The sequence below is a fragment of the Taeniopygia guttata genome, chromosome 1, assembly GCF_048771995.1.
Source record: "Taeniopygia guttata chromosome 1, bTaeGut7.mat, whole genome shotgun sequence".
In the NCBI taxonomy this organism is placed as follows: Eukaryota; Metazoa; Chordata; class Aves; order Passeriformes; family Estrildidae; genus Taeniopygia; species Taeniopygia guttata.
The window spans coordinates 96,892,221-96,905,460 of record NC_133024.1 but is presented as its reverse complement, the minus strand read 5'-3'; positions in this window follow the sequence as shown (position 1 = coordinate 96,905,460).

The following is a 13,240-nucleotide window of genomic DNA, read 5'->3' as shown; positions in this document are numbered from 1 at the left end:
AATATTTTCTTGTCTTGAATGTCTTGTGCTGACAAAGCACTTTCAAGTAAGACTTGAGTTTCTCTTTGTGTTCTGCATTTAATATTATTATTGGAAAGTAGAACTCCGTAATTGTCATTATGGCAGAATTTTTGCCACAGCATCCTCTGGAATAAAATAAAACTTTATTGTAAAGATGATAATTCAGCAATGATGACCCTTTCTGATGGCCCTCTAGATTCAGCAGAATTTCAAAAAGCAAGAATTTCAAGATCAAGCCTACCAGTGGCAGTCTACTGTTTTTTTCTGGCCAGTTTTTCACAACTCACTCTAAGAAACTATTTGATATTTGCATGCAGCTGCAGTGTCCCAGCTGGAGTGTCACTGAGGAAGCACAGACAGAGATTTCTGTTTAAATTCCTGCTGAAGTTTGACCACTTATTCTTTGTAATTTTTGAACTTATGTCAAACTAACCAAATAACCCCCTCAAAATATCCAGAATATAAAATTGGTTTTATGTCATTATTTTAGGAACCTTTCTGAGGTGGCTCTGCTTTGCTCAGCTGAGTTGCTCAAGATATTTATGGCACTGAGCAAACATTATAAGTCACGAATCACAGAATGGGTCAGGTTAGAAGGGACCACAGTGGGTCATCAAGTCCAACCTCCCTGCTCAAGCAAAATCATCCCAGAGCACAGAATGCATCTGGACAGGTCTGGGACATCTCTAGTGAGGGAGACTCCAAAACCTCTCTGGGTAACCTGTTCTAGTGCTTGGACAATGCACAGTAAAGAAGTATGATATAGAGATATATAAAATATACAGTACTTGATACTCAAAGCTTGAAAAATACTTGAACTTTGAAAGAAACACAAAAAACTTCTTCATTTCCAAAGATGAAATTACTTCTCTTTCATCATCTGATACTTCTTTGAGACCTCTTCTTTAGAGTTCAAAACCAGAAATATCCAACTACCTTATGTTCAGGATGTTTCAGCAGGGCCAGAGATCATATAGCAGATAAAACAAAGAGATTGTCTGAGATTTCTAGACCAATGAGAAATGCTTTTTTGTGAAACTGAACTTTCAGACACCGACATAGCATGAAACCTTTTCAAAATCTTCTCTCATTCCCAAGCACATCACCCATTGAGATCCTCAAAGACATCCTCATTTGATGGAGTTTCTGCTGACTGTGTCCACTCTTTAGAAGAGGTTCTGACAAAATATTCAGAAAAGGAGATAATTTTTCTGAAACAAGCAGAGTATATGCTTCCATGTCAGGGTGTTTATGGCTGTAACGCTAAAAAATATGGACAGCTTTTATATGGAGATTAATTAAAAGAGTGACAAACTTAGACTGAGAGCCAGTGACTTCAGAAAACACAGAAAACCCTTGAACAACATGATCCAGTAGTTCTGGTGAGATTATAGTGTTTCCACTATATCATCATTTATTCATCATTTAAATGATGAATGCATCATTTAAAAATAATGCAGTACATCTCTGAGGAATATAGCTAAACTCAGATCTAATATGAGTTCACTGCTCTCTACTCCCAGCTGCTATTTTAGAAGAAACCAATATATTGAGAAAACATTTTAGAAAGCATGAAATACATTTCTAGTTCCAGTAAAATAATTGGAACCTTCTAGGATTTGCTTAATTATGTAATATAGTTAGCCCTTAGTTAGTGATTTGAAACTTAGGCTAAATATATGTGAAAAGCCTGTCATTTCACTTGAAATAAATAAGATTTTTTTTCCACAATAAGCATTTGCAATTTTTTATATTTGAAAACTCCTATATCTTATGATTATGTTGCCCTGCCAAGTTAAGATATTTAATTAAATCGAAACTAGTTAGATTTTCTATAATCACCATAAAAAAACAAAATATGAAAAATGAATATGCAATAAAACAAAACTTCCTTGAGACATTTTATCAAAATGGTCATTTTGAAATCTATTAACAGCTGTAGGCCAAAAAAAGCACATGAAATCATTCAAGCTGGCAGATCCCAGGTACTTTATCACTAAAGGTGAAACTATAATTTCAACAACAGTTCACCCATTAAAGCTGTATTCAAACAGCTAGCTAGTGGTCAAACTCCTTCTGTAACATATTATGGAATAATGTTAAAGCTATTACAAAATTAAGTACATTTCAAAATGTACAACCAAATGTTTATAGAGGTTTGCAGAAATGAGGTTCATCGTGCAGGAACTCATGCTGTGCAGAAGGAAGAATACATCAAATCTGTGCTTGTGACCTGCTAATGCTGCAATGAGCTGGGAATCTCACAGCAGCCATTTCCAGATAACACACAAAAGGCCAACATTCATAACCTCTGCTTCAAAAATGCAGAGACTGAGAACAAGGTTTGTTGGGCCACATCCATCCCAACAGCCCCACCCCTCTGAGGCTCCTCTGCAGCCTACGCTCCTTCCCCAGCAGGAGGAGGGAGGCGACTACGGACATCCCACAGCCAAATCTGCTCGGTGCATAGGGCACCCAGAAGACATAGAGCAAGAGAAGCATTTTGAGGAGGAAAACAACAAAAATTTGCATTGGAAAAAGTGGCATGTTGAAAATGGGGAAAATTTCTGTACCACTGTACAGATGTCCATTGTTGTGAAAAATGAAAAGCATGCAAAATGCAATTTTAGAGAGGTCGGCCATCCTCACCTTCCTTCTGCTACTGCATTGCCTAAGTAACTTGCTGGTTTTTAGCATCCCTTCAACACTATTACCTGCACTGTAAGTCAGAGACCCGTGGGTTAGATGCATTAAGGGATTCAGGTTTTGTGGCAGCAGCCATTGCAGTGTCTGCCTTCCTGCTGAGTGCCACCTCTACTGGATTTGTAACAGGCAGAGCTGGGAGCAAGGATGAGCCAGGGCTTGAGAGACACCTCAGAGGAGTACCTGCCTGAGAGCCCACCACTCACGTGGCCACACCTGAGTCACAGTTAAATTAGCTTCAAGTCATGCCAGGGGACATTTAGATTAGATATTAGGAAAAAATTGCTTCACTAAAAGGTTTGTCAAGCCCCAGAACAGTTTGCCCAGGGAAGTGGTTGAGTCACCAGCCCTAAAGATATTGGAAAAAAAAAAAACGTGTCGATGTGGCACTCTACACAGGGAATAGACAGGGTTTATGGTGGACTTGGCAGTGCTAGGCTTATGTCTTGCCTTCATCTTAAAGGTCTTTTCTAACCTCAAGGATTTTGTGATTAGCATCAAGTTGGAACTTCTAGCCTGGAGTCCTCTCCTGCACTGCAGCTCTACATTGTACTCAAGCCTGTGTAACACAGGGAAAAGTCATTGCCTGTGTGACAGGGAAGCCAAATTTTAGCCAAATTACTAAATTGTGTACAGGTCTCACTTGCTCTCCCAACCATCCTGCTTCCGGCTTTATGCAGAGAGATGTTCCTCTCCCTTCCTGTTTCAGTCATATTCCTGGGAAAAAAGTGATTTAAAAAATGAGTGGACTAGAGAGAAGCTGCCTAATCTTTTAACCAGTGACTGGAAAACTTGATCAGAAGTATAGAGGCTTGGTTTCTAACCACTGCTTTAACAGCTATTTGCGTGCATAGAAATAAAATATTTGATACTTGGTGAACAGAAGTATGAAAATCTGTATGTCTAAAGAGCTAGCTTAAGGAATGGCAAGTAAGGATCAAAATTTAGAGTTTAATATGTGAAATTACTCAATTCCATTTAGGGATCATCAAACCTTTATGATGGCAGACTTGAACAACAGGCCCTTTAGACTGTTACCAGACTTGCATTCCCTGCCACCAGGCCTGAAATAACCATGTTAAATGCAAAGGTGCATTCATTCCTGCAGCAACAGTGCTTTGACTCTTTGTCAAAGTATTAAAAACTATAATAAAAATAAATAATTATAGTAATAATACTAATTACCCTATTTTTTTATTTCCTAAATAACTACCCAACTTCCCATGGCCACTGCAGTGGCTGCCCAGAGCCTTAGACATTGTCATGCAGTAATGTGCACACCCTTACCTGGGAGGATAGCAATAATCCTAGACCATGAGCAGCTTCATTTCACAGCCTGATTTCCTCCATATTCCAATAAAATACTTCCCAAGTTTCTGATACATGCAGGTACCTTTACAGATGTACTGGTTTGTGTCATTTTTCAGGGATCCACAGAAATAGAAGCACATAAAATTTTGCCAGCTTTTGTCTAAAAAAGAAAAAAATCACATTATTCAATCAGTGAATGAAACAAAGTCATACAGAAAATCAAATTTAAAAAAAAATAGCAACATCTGACTCACTGCCTCTGTTTTTCCATTACTTTTTGGGTATGTTTGGTGGTCACAGAGACTCCAGGGTTTTGCTGAAGCCCCATCTCCTCTGGTCCCTGCAGCCAGGTTATATCTGTCTTTCTCTAGTAATCAAAAAAAAGGCTGCTTGTAACATAATCTTTTTCCTTTAATAAGTGCTAGTGCCCTTTTTCAAGCAATGTCCTTTGTTACCCAGAAATCAGTTTGGTCATCTGTTTCTTGGCTACCTGCTCATCTGGCAGAATATTATTTGCTTGTCCTTTATCCAAGGATAACAAATTCATACAATTTTACAGCCCTGTGCTAAATACCACAGCTTTTCCAATCAGCCCTATGTGCGCCAAATCAAAACAAGGAGGTTACGTTGCAGATAGAGGAAGCAAACATCAGACATAGGTGGATAAAGATACATTTAACTACACACAGACCCACCACATCAAACATGCATTCAAAGTCAACAAGTTTCACTGACAAGTTGATTTTGCTCAAGCTTTTGGTAAAGGGCGAGCCTCCCACCAATGTCAAAACATAACATCAGCCAAACCTCATCCTTTTAAAATACAAGTACTGACAAAACTTGGAACAACGGATGCAAAAAGTTTTGCTCTCTTAGTCCAGCAGCATCTGAAAACAAAATCCTGCAGCTTCTCTGCAGACCTCAGGCACAGTGCTCTTAAGACCAAAAGCTGCTGTTAAAGAGAATTTAAACTAATTGCCCCTGGTTACAGGATGTGAGGTGCAGTTACATAAAACTGTCCCTGTCTCCTGATGAAATCAGTGTCCATGTTCTTCTGTGAACACATTTGCATTTTTAGCCTTGTCTTTATCCACAAAAGAATCTTACATGTATCAAAGTTGTGTCTTGTCCTTGAATGCTCATTTTTTTCTCTAAACTCTCAAGTTTATTTGGTGGTTTATCTGTTGTCTCTGCTTTCTTTGAAGCCTCTGAATACCATCTGTGAATTTGATTGATGTGTAAGTTTTCTTCTCTTATTATTTTAGGTCATTTATACAGAAGTAAGTATTAGGCTCAACACTAACCCCCAGTGAGCTCCACTTCGCTATTTTTACCCCTCATAGTTGCTTTGGTTTCCGGTTTTTCAGTCATTTTTTAATTAAAACTGTAATTATTACTGGGAGGTGTTTTAAGAAAATTTTTAGATTGGATTTCCTTTTTTGAGAGTCTCAGATTTTTGCAGAAAGTTTTTTCCTTTACCTAGTTCAAATACAAATGAATTAAATAAAGAAACAAAGTTTATTGGGCTTCTCTTCAGCCCATGTAGCCTATAGCATATCCGGTTATGTATGACTGCTTACATAATGAAGAGTTTTTTATTTGCTGTACTGTAAAGGCAGTATATACACTTCTATACATACTGCGTGGAAGTTTAGATTTATAGGACTTATCCACAGCATAAGAAATGTTTACTTTTTACACATAATGACAGCTGCTTACTCTTGCTTATTTGAAGATATGGAATTTTAGTATCAGAAGAGGACGTGGAATTCCTATTTCTTATCTCTTCTTCCTCCAGGTGAAATGGAAAGAGAAGTAGCTCAATAGTTATATGTTTCTTTATGCTTTCTTGGTATAAAATTTAAAAAATATGGGGCAACTTCCTGTTCGAGAAAAAAAATGCAAGCTAAGTTTTTTTAATATTTCCAGCCAAACATTAAGCATTAATTAATTAAAAACCATAAAGAGTTTCATGCTTGTCACATACATTTCTCTCTTCTAGAATAACACTCCCTTAAAATGACAGTTTACACCATGAAGCAGAAAGCATAGAAAATTTTTGATAGCCAAATCAACCAGATCCTTCCTTGCTGTTCACATGACCTTGTGCCTTGTTCAGTACCACCATGAGATGACAGTGCAGGAAACACTCCACCCTGGCAAGTGGATGACTGCTGCTAATTCCTGTATTCAGGGATAGAAAGTATGTCCATTTCCCTGTCCTTACAGCCACCTGTACTTAAAATTTTCATCTCCTTTATCAGAGGCAAGGTACTGACTTCACTTTGCTCTGTATCATTTCAGCTGAAGCACAATAAATGCTATAAGATGACTGGAAAAATACCTAACACAACCCTGCATTCGAGGAAATGGTGTCATCAAAACTAGGAGAGAGAATTTTTTAAAAAAAAATATTTTGACTGATTTGCCTCTTGTGCTTTCAGGTCTGCCACTCATAACTCCACAAGGCTTGTCAAACTCACTTTTCCAAGAGGAAGATGTGAATTTTCTTCTTGTTCTACTCTGAGATGAAATCAAAGAAAATAGAGGTGACTTCTGTAATCTTTCAATACACTAGATTCTTCTCCCTCTGCAGTTGAACAGCATAATTAAGAAGACTTCATTTAGAGTTTGAAACTTTAATCATGGTTATCCTAATAAAATCCTCTCTGGTTTGATGGACTTTATATTACTTCTCCACAAGTGAACCCCAAACTGATTACTTGACAGGGAGCATTATCTAATTAATTATTTAGAGGAACAACTACCAAATTACACACACAGATTGAGCAGCATATGGTGATCCAGTTTCAGTCTTCTAATCCGAGTTCAAATCCCAGGTGGGGGCTACAATCTTCTGAATATTAATCTAATTGCACCTCTACTGTCCCAGAAAATGAGTTTCTTGTGCTTATGAATTTTTCATTATTTCATCTGTAGTGAGAGAGAGGCCTACATTCATCACAGCTTGGAAAGCATGTACTACATGTCCACAAACTTCACTTGTTCACCCTATTTCTGAGCAGTTCTTCTGCACTTCTATATCTCCTTGGCCCATAACACTGACTTCCATCATCACCCTTACAATGAAACCCTCAGCACTTGTTTGCCAAGGCATCGAGCCCTCTACTCTGGACACGCAAGTCTCCATCAAACCTCTTCAATGCAGGAAGCCCAGTTTGTTACCATTTTCTTTCATCTATGCTCAGTACACTGTGGTCCATATGGACTTAAGGAAGGAAGCATACTTGGGGTTTTGAGATTTGTTAGCTCTGATGACTACTCACAAGTCTATTTCTTAAAGTAACCGAACACTTTAACAGCTAAATTAGGGTTCAACTGATTCCAAATATGTGTTGCTGCATCTTTTTCATTTTTTTAACATAGCCTAAGGATAAATTGACTTCAAAATTGTTTACATTTTCTTTAAAAAGCGCATAACACTTCTTGAAAATGTAGTGTTATGTTTTTCACCCAAAGGTCTATGCATATGACACAGTGTCAAACAGGCTAGAATTTGTGTGGCCTTAAGCTTAAGGATAGAAATAAAGTATTTAGAAAAATGTATATTCAGAAAAAGCACCTTTCAATGCCCTGCAGTCTCTTCATCAGTTTCAAAAATGTCTCAAAAACGAATTTACTGCTAATCCTAAGGAAAGCCACATAAAACCTCATGCTGCATCCAGTCCTTAATTGCACATGATGGCCCACAGTTTACCTGCACTCAATCCCACAAGGATCACACACCCACCCCATTCACCAGCTAGTCTCTCAAATCTAAACACTGCCTTACAGTAAGTCTTTTCAAGCCACCAACCCTGAGGCAATTTCTCTCCAAGCCAGGTGGAGGTAGGCAAGGGCAGCCTCACAACAAGGCAGTCAGTGTGTTGCTAACTATCCCTAAGGTGTCATTGACTACTTAAATTCCCACACATCGCTTCAATCCATGAAGTACAAAAAGCATGGCTGCTCTCACACTGATGCAACAGGCTAGTTGAGAAAAATGGCAAAACTGAACCCAGGTTTCATCCTCTACTGGTTTTGCATCACAGGCTCCTGAGCAGAAAAGCAATGATTGATGTGAGCAATTAAAAATTGTGATTGGTATGGGACTGAAGAATGCAGTCCTACCACAAGAAGGATCTTTGAGCCGGGGTTTATTTCTCCCTCAGCAGCACTATCTCTCACAGTGCTTTAACAAGAACTGCTGTGGGGTGTTCTGCATAGGGTCTCTGCTGCAGGATCTGAGAAAGCACAGGTTTCACTGACTGTCTGCACCTGCCAGCCTGACACCAGCAGCCATAGGCTAAATGCTGCAGCAGAGGCAGGTAAAACCATAGTGTTGATCCTACCTACTCTCTGCTTATTGTTTGCCTGCTTTCATCTGCACATTGTACACATACCAGCCAGTTATTTGCCAGCTCTCTTCCTCCACAACTAACAGTTATTTTTCATGTGTTCTATGCTTTATTTTTTCCAAGTTTCTATCTTTCCTCTCATGCCACAGGTCTCTGAATGTAGTTGTAATAACTAGATAGAATAACAGCAAACCTCTCCTGAGCTTGGAGCAAGAGTGATTTACATTTACAATAATACACTAAATAAAGGAGCAAAAACATGAAGTAAAAGCTTTAGAATGCTCCAATGTGTTTAAATTTATAATTAATTCTAAATGGAGGGACCCTCTTATATAAATGTATGCCTAAGCACCTGTGTTGAGCACTTGACTCTAGATTCTCTAAGCAGAGAGTAGGTGATGTGGCTCAAGATCCTCTGTTCCATACCCACTTGAAGGCAAGATCAGCCACACCCTGAAGTACAACTTCTTTCCAAGGACCATGGAAGTTGTTCAGACAAGGACATCTCACATTGATCATCCCTATTAGCTGGGCTAATACATGCTTGAGCAGCAACAGAAAAAACAAGTGTGGGAGCACAGGTAGTTTGGGGGCTTTTTTTGGCTCTTTGTCAGAAGAACCCAAGTTTCAGATTTGTAGTGGGATTTTGGCCCACTCCAAATGCTCACAACGTGGGCCTGGTATTTCTCAGATAAATTATTTCCATATCTCCTAGCAGGCTGGTGGCAAGGCTGTCCTCAAGGTGTGCAAAAAATAAAAAGGAAACCAAGTGTTGTATGGGGAAATCAGAACATGCAAGTGGAAAAATCACTCTCTAGCCCAATGAGAAAGAAAATCCTTCCTTCCTGTCTGTTCAGTGCCATTGCTAGGAGCAGTCTGAAAGGAGGCCTCATGCAACAACAACTGCAGAGTGCATAGCTAAACTGCTGAGGTGGAGTAGTCACGAAAGCCAGATCTGTCATTGTCTAATCCACCTTTACACCACTACATCTAAAGGACTTGCCACAGCATTTCCAGCCAGCTGCTCCTGCAGTTGCTCTTGCTGTAACACAGGTTACACTGCCATTGCCAAGAGGCACGTGTCCTCCAGCAGCTGCAAGTGCAAAACTGGTGCACAGTGTGTACATCCCACATGGCCTTGCAAGCCTGCCAGGGATGCTAAAAGCCCAGTTCATCTTTTTAACATCTAAATAACTTAGGCCATACAGATTGCTGTGCTAGATTTAGAAAAAGAAAGGATTTGTGGATTGCTCTCTTTAGCTCATCTGATCTCAGCCTATATTTTTCTTTAGATACCTTCTACCCTTGCCAGAGCTGGGCCTAAGGTAACAGTAACAACTTGTTATCTTGTCACAGCAAGAGAGGGACAATTAATTCAATGAGTGGGTCTAACAACATAAACAACATAAGTTTGCACATACCACGTAGAAACAGCGGAGTTCTCATTTAACTACTTCTTTTCTTCTGATGCATGATTTCATCAACTTCATCATCATGCACAGCATAATTCTGTTACTATAGTAAACAATTTATCTCTCTCATTTTATTAATAGTCATTCCAAACAATTAAAAAATTGAATCTCCAAATTTAGGTTTATGCCTTTGGCAAAGGCAGCCTGTTTTGTAGATCAATAGATATAACTTTCCTACCCAGAAAACCTCACAATCTAAGGCTTGTGTTATGTTCGCACAGATGTTCGCAAACAAATTCAGTCTATGATTATTTTCAGATTAATGACATCCTGCTTATTAGAGCATTGCCAAATCATCCTTTTATTGCCAGTCTTGCAAGGTTTTTGTGTTTTTTTTTCCTAAAGCTCCAACTCTACAAGACCAAACCCATCAGTTTTCATTCCTAAAGTCTCCAGCAAGCCTTGTCGCAAGCTTGACTCATGTTACCCTAGGGGCCCAAAGAACAGAAGTTAATTGTCACATTTTCTTAACCACTTTCAAGACTTTTAAGGGTCTGACTCATGATTTCTAATGCCTACAGTTGGCAATACTGCATATACATTACATGTGTCATATCATCCATATGCCAGTAAACAAAATCTTTAGGAAATGTCCAATTAGTTACTACTCACCCTGTTTATAATAAATTATTTTTTAAAATAATGTTCAAATATCTGGTATGAAGAAGTTATATCACTGCAGTAGTCACTCACAGCAACAGAAAATAAATGCCCCATTAATCTGATTAAAAACAATTAGTAAAATCTACCTCCTACTCAAACATGCATATGAAACCTAAACAGAACTACTTTTGATTTCTTAACTCAGCAGCCTACAAAACAGAAGGTAAGCTATGAAAACTCTTACTAAATATTAACTATGCAAGCATTTGCTGTACTGCTGTCATTCAAATATAATATAAGGGACAACTTGTGAAGGTTTGTTCCATCTAAGGACTCTGTCATTGTGCGCTTACAAGTGCCCCCAGCCCACCAGTGGAAGAACCTTGCAAGGGCTGGAGGCGTTTTGGGGAGAGCTGCAGGTTACCTTAGTCCTGCTGCTGATAATGACAGCTTCACCAGGCCAGCCATCTAGCAGCAGATTTGTCATATACTCCATTTCTAAGAAGCTTCTGCAAAAAGAAGGGCAGAATATTTGTTTATAATATGGGATAGTAGTATTTCTATATTTGAATTAAAATTTATGGCAAAATTTGATGTTTTGATTACTCATGTTACCATTTAATCAGTTTTACACTTTAGAGAAAGGGTCTCATTTATAATGCTTGATATCAAGCAACCAGAATCAGAAAGCCACACGTAAAACAAAAAGACCCCCACCACATAAACACATACAGTGGGACTAATTTCAGAAATAATTAATTATCCATTAACTCAATTAGGTATTTATATAATTCAGTTCACCTTTTTCATTTTTGGCTCTACTTTTGAGCCTACAAATAAAAATGTAGTCTGTGTTGAACAGATGTGATGATTATACCTCAGAATGAACCAGAAACATATAAATGGTTCATGCATTATGTGCTCAGACTTGCTTAGTCTTGTCTCCATGAACCTCATAAGCATGTTTTCCACAACCTTCTACACTAATAGAAAGAGTCTAAGAGAAATAAGCAAGGAAAGAAGGGAGTAAAGAAAGAAAATACTAGGGAGATATTTTTGTTTCAAGGACTTTAAAGATTATTAACTTAATTATCAGATTGCAAATTATTAATAGGTTATAACTAAAGACTAAAAACTGTTTAACAAATTGAACATCTACTTGACATTATCTACTAGAAGCCCAACCTGCACACTACCACTGTAACGGAAGGGTTGATGCTCATTTTGCCAGGAACCAAACACGTTTATCTCCACATTTCTTGCTACATAAACACACTTTGTTTTCTGGCATGACACTGAAATATCCCTAAGAATACATTTGTATGATTCAATGCTTTAATACCTGGGTTGCTTTCTCCAGAATTAGATCCAATACCTTGTATTGGTTAAGAAAGTAATTTTTAATAGTAACTTCCCACAATTTCTAGAAACAAAATGGCAGAGAAATTACTCCATTCCATGGAATACATTATTGAAGGCAAGTTTTAGTGATGGGATTTCTCAATTTGCACCTGAGCTTTGTTCATTTTCTTCACACTGTTGCCCACCTCACATGCTAAGCAACCACACCCAACTGACAGACTGCAGGAACAATGTGCACTCCATTTTCTCCCTAATTTTCTTTTTAAGACAGACTTCTTTTCATCTTTGAGCACAGTGAAGTTTGTACTTCACTGATCTTATTCAGCTTGCTATAATCTTTACCCATAATGCAAAAAAGTCATCTGCTGTGTGAGTTAGATGGGGAAAATACATAATGCATGCAATAGAGAGAATGCATTGAGTTAGATCTTAGTAAGCATCTACATCTGCCACTCAGTCATGGCTGATAACATTTTCCTGAAGCCATATATATTCCAAACTTTGGCTTAGGATTTGGGGGGAGGGGGTGTTATCACTGAAGTAAAAAACACCAAAACCTGAGACAGAAATATCGTAGCATTTTTACCCCTGACTCTAACAGTGTAGTACCTGTATTTACTAATTTCATACAGAAAATGCACGCAGCTATATAAAAAGCAGAAAATCCCTCCAAATTCATTGTTTCATAAGTGAAAAAGTTGACTATGTAAACACATCAAGGTTGTACTGATTATGGTCAAATGAACAACAAATGTAACACACCATCTACCACTGCTGTTCCTGGGAACCTTGAGACACTGAGATGTATTGATGTATAAAACAGAACAGGTATCTTGACTTGTTTATGTCATTAAGTGCCACCTCAAAGATTCTACAGTACACAGGACAAAAACATAACACATTTAGCCAAAGCATGCTTGTGATGTGGCTATTTGGCATTTTATCCTTGAATTTAGACTACCCTTTGTGTGCCCCGAAGTGCAATCTTGCTTTCTTCCTCTGTTATAGGTCAAGTTGAAAGTGATCAAACATGCAACAGCCCAAAGTTAAGAAAAGGCTCTCTGTCCAAGAACTGTCAGTATCATGCTTTCCTACAGCCAGCTACCACAATAAAGGCTTGACTTGAGATTTGGTGAAGGATAATAAATGTTCCTTCCTTCCCCCCACCTTGAGCAGCTTATTTCCACCCCAGTATAGGTATTTTTGGAAAATGTGCTAAAGATGCCAGTGGAGAAAATGTGTAATTTTCACAAAATGAAGGATTTAATACACATATATACGTTTTAACTCCAATAACAATCTCCCCGGCATTCTTCCCAAATGTGTTGATAACACTTATGATATAAACATGAAAAGCAGTAACAGCTTATTACTTCCAATCAGCTTTTTATTTCCTCCTTGACTGCAAAC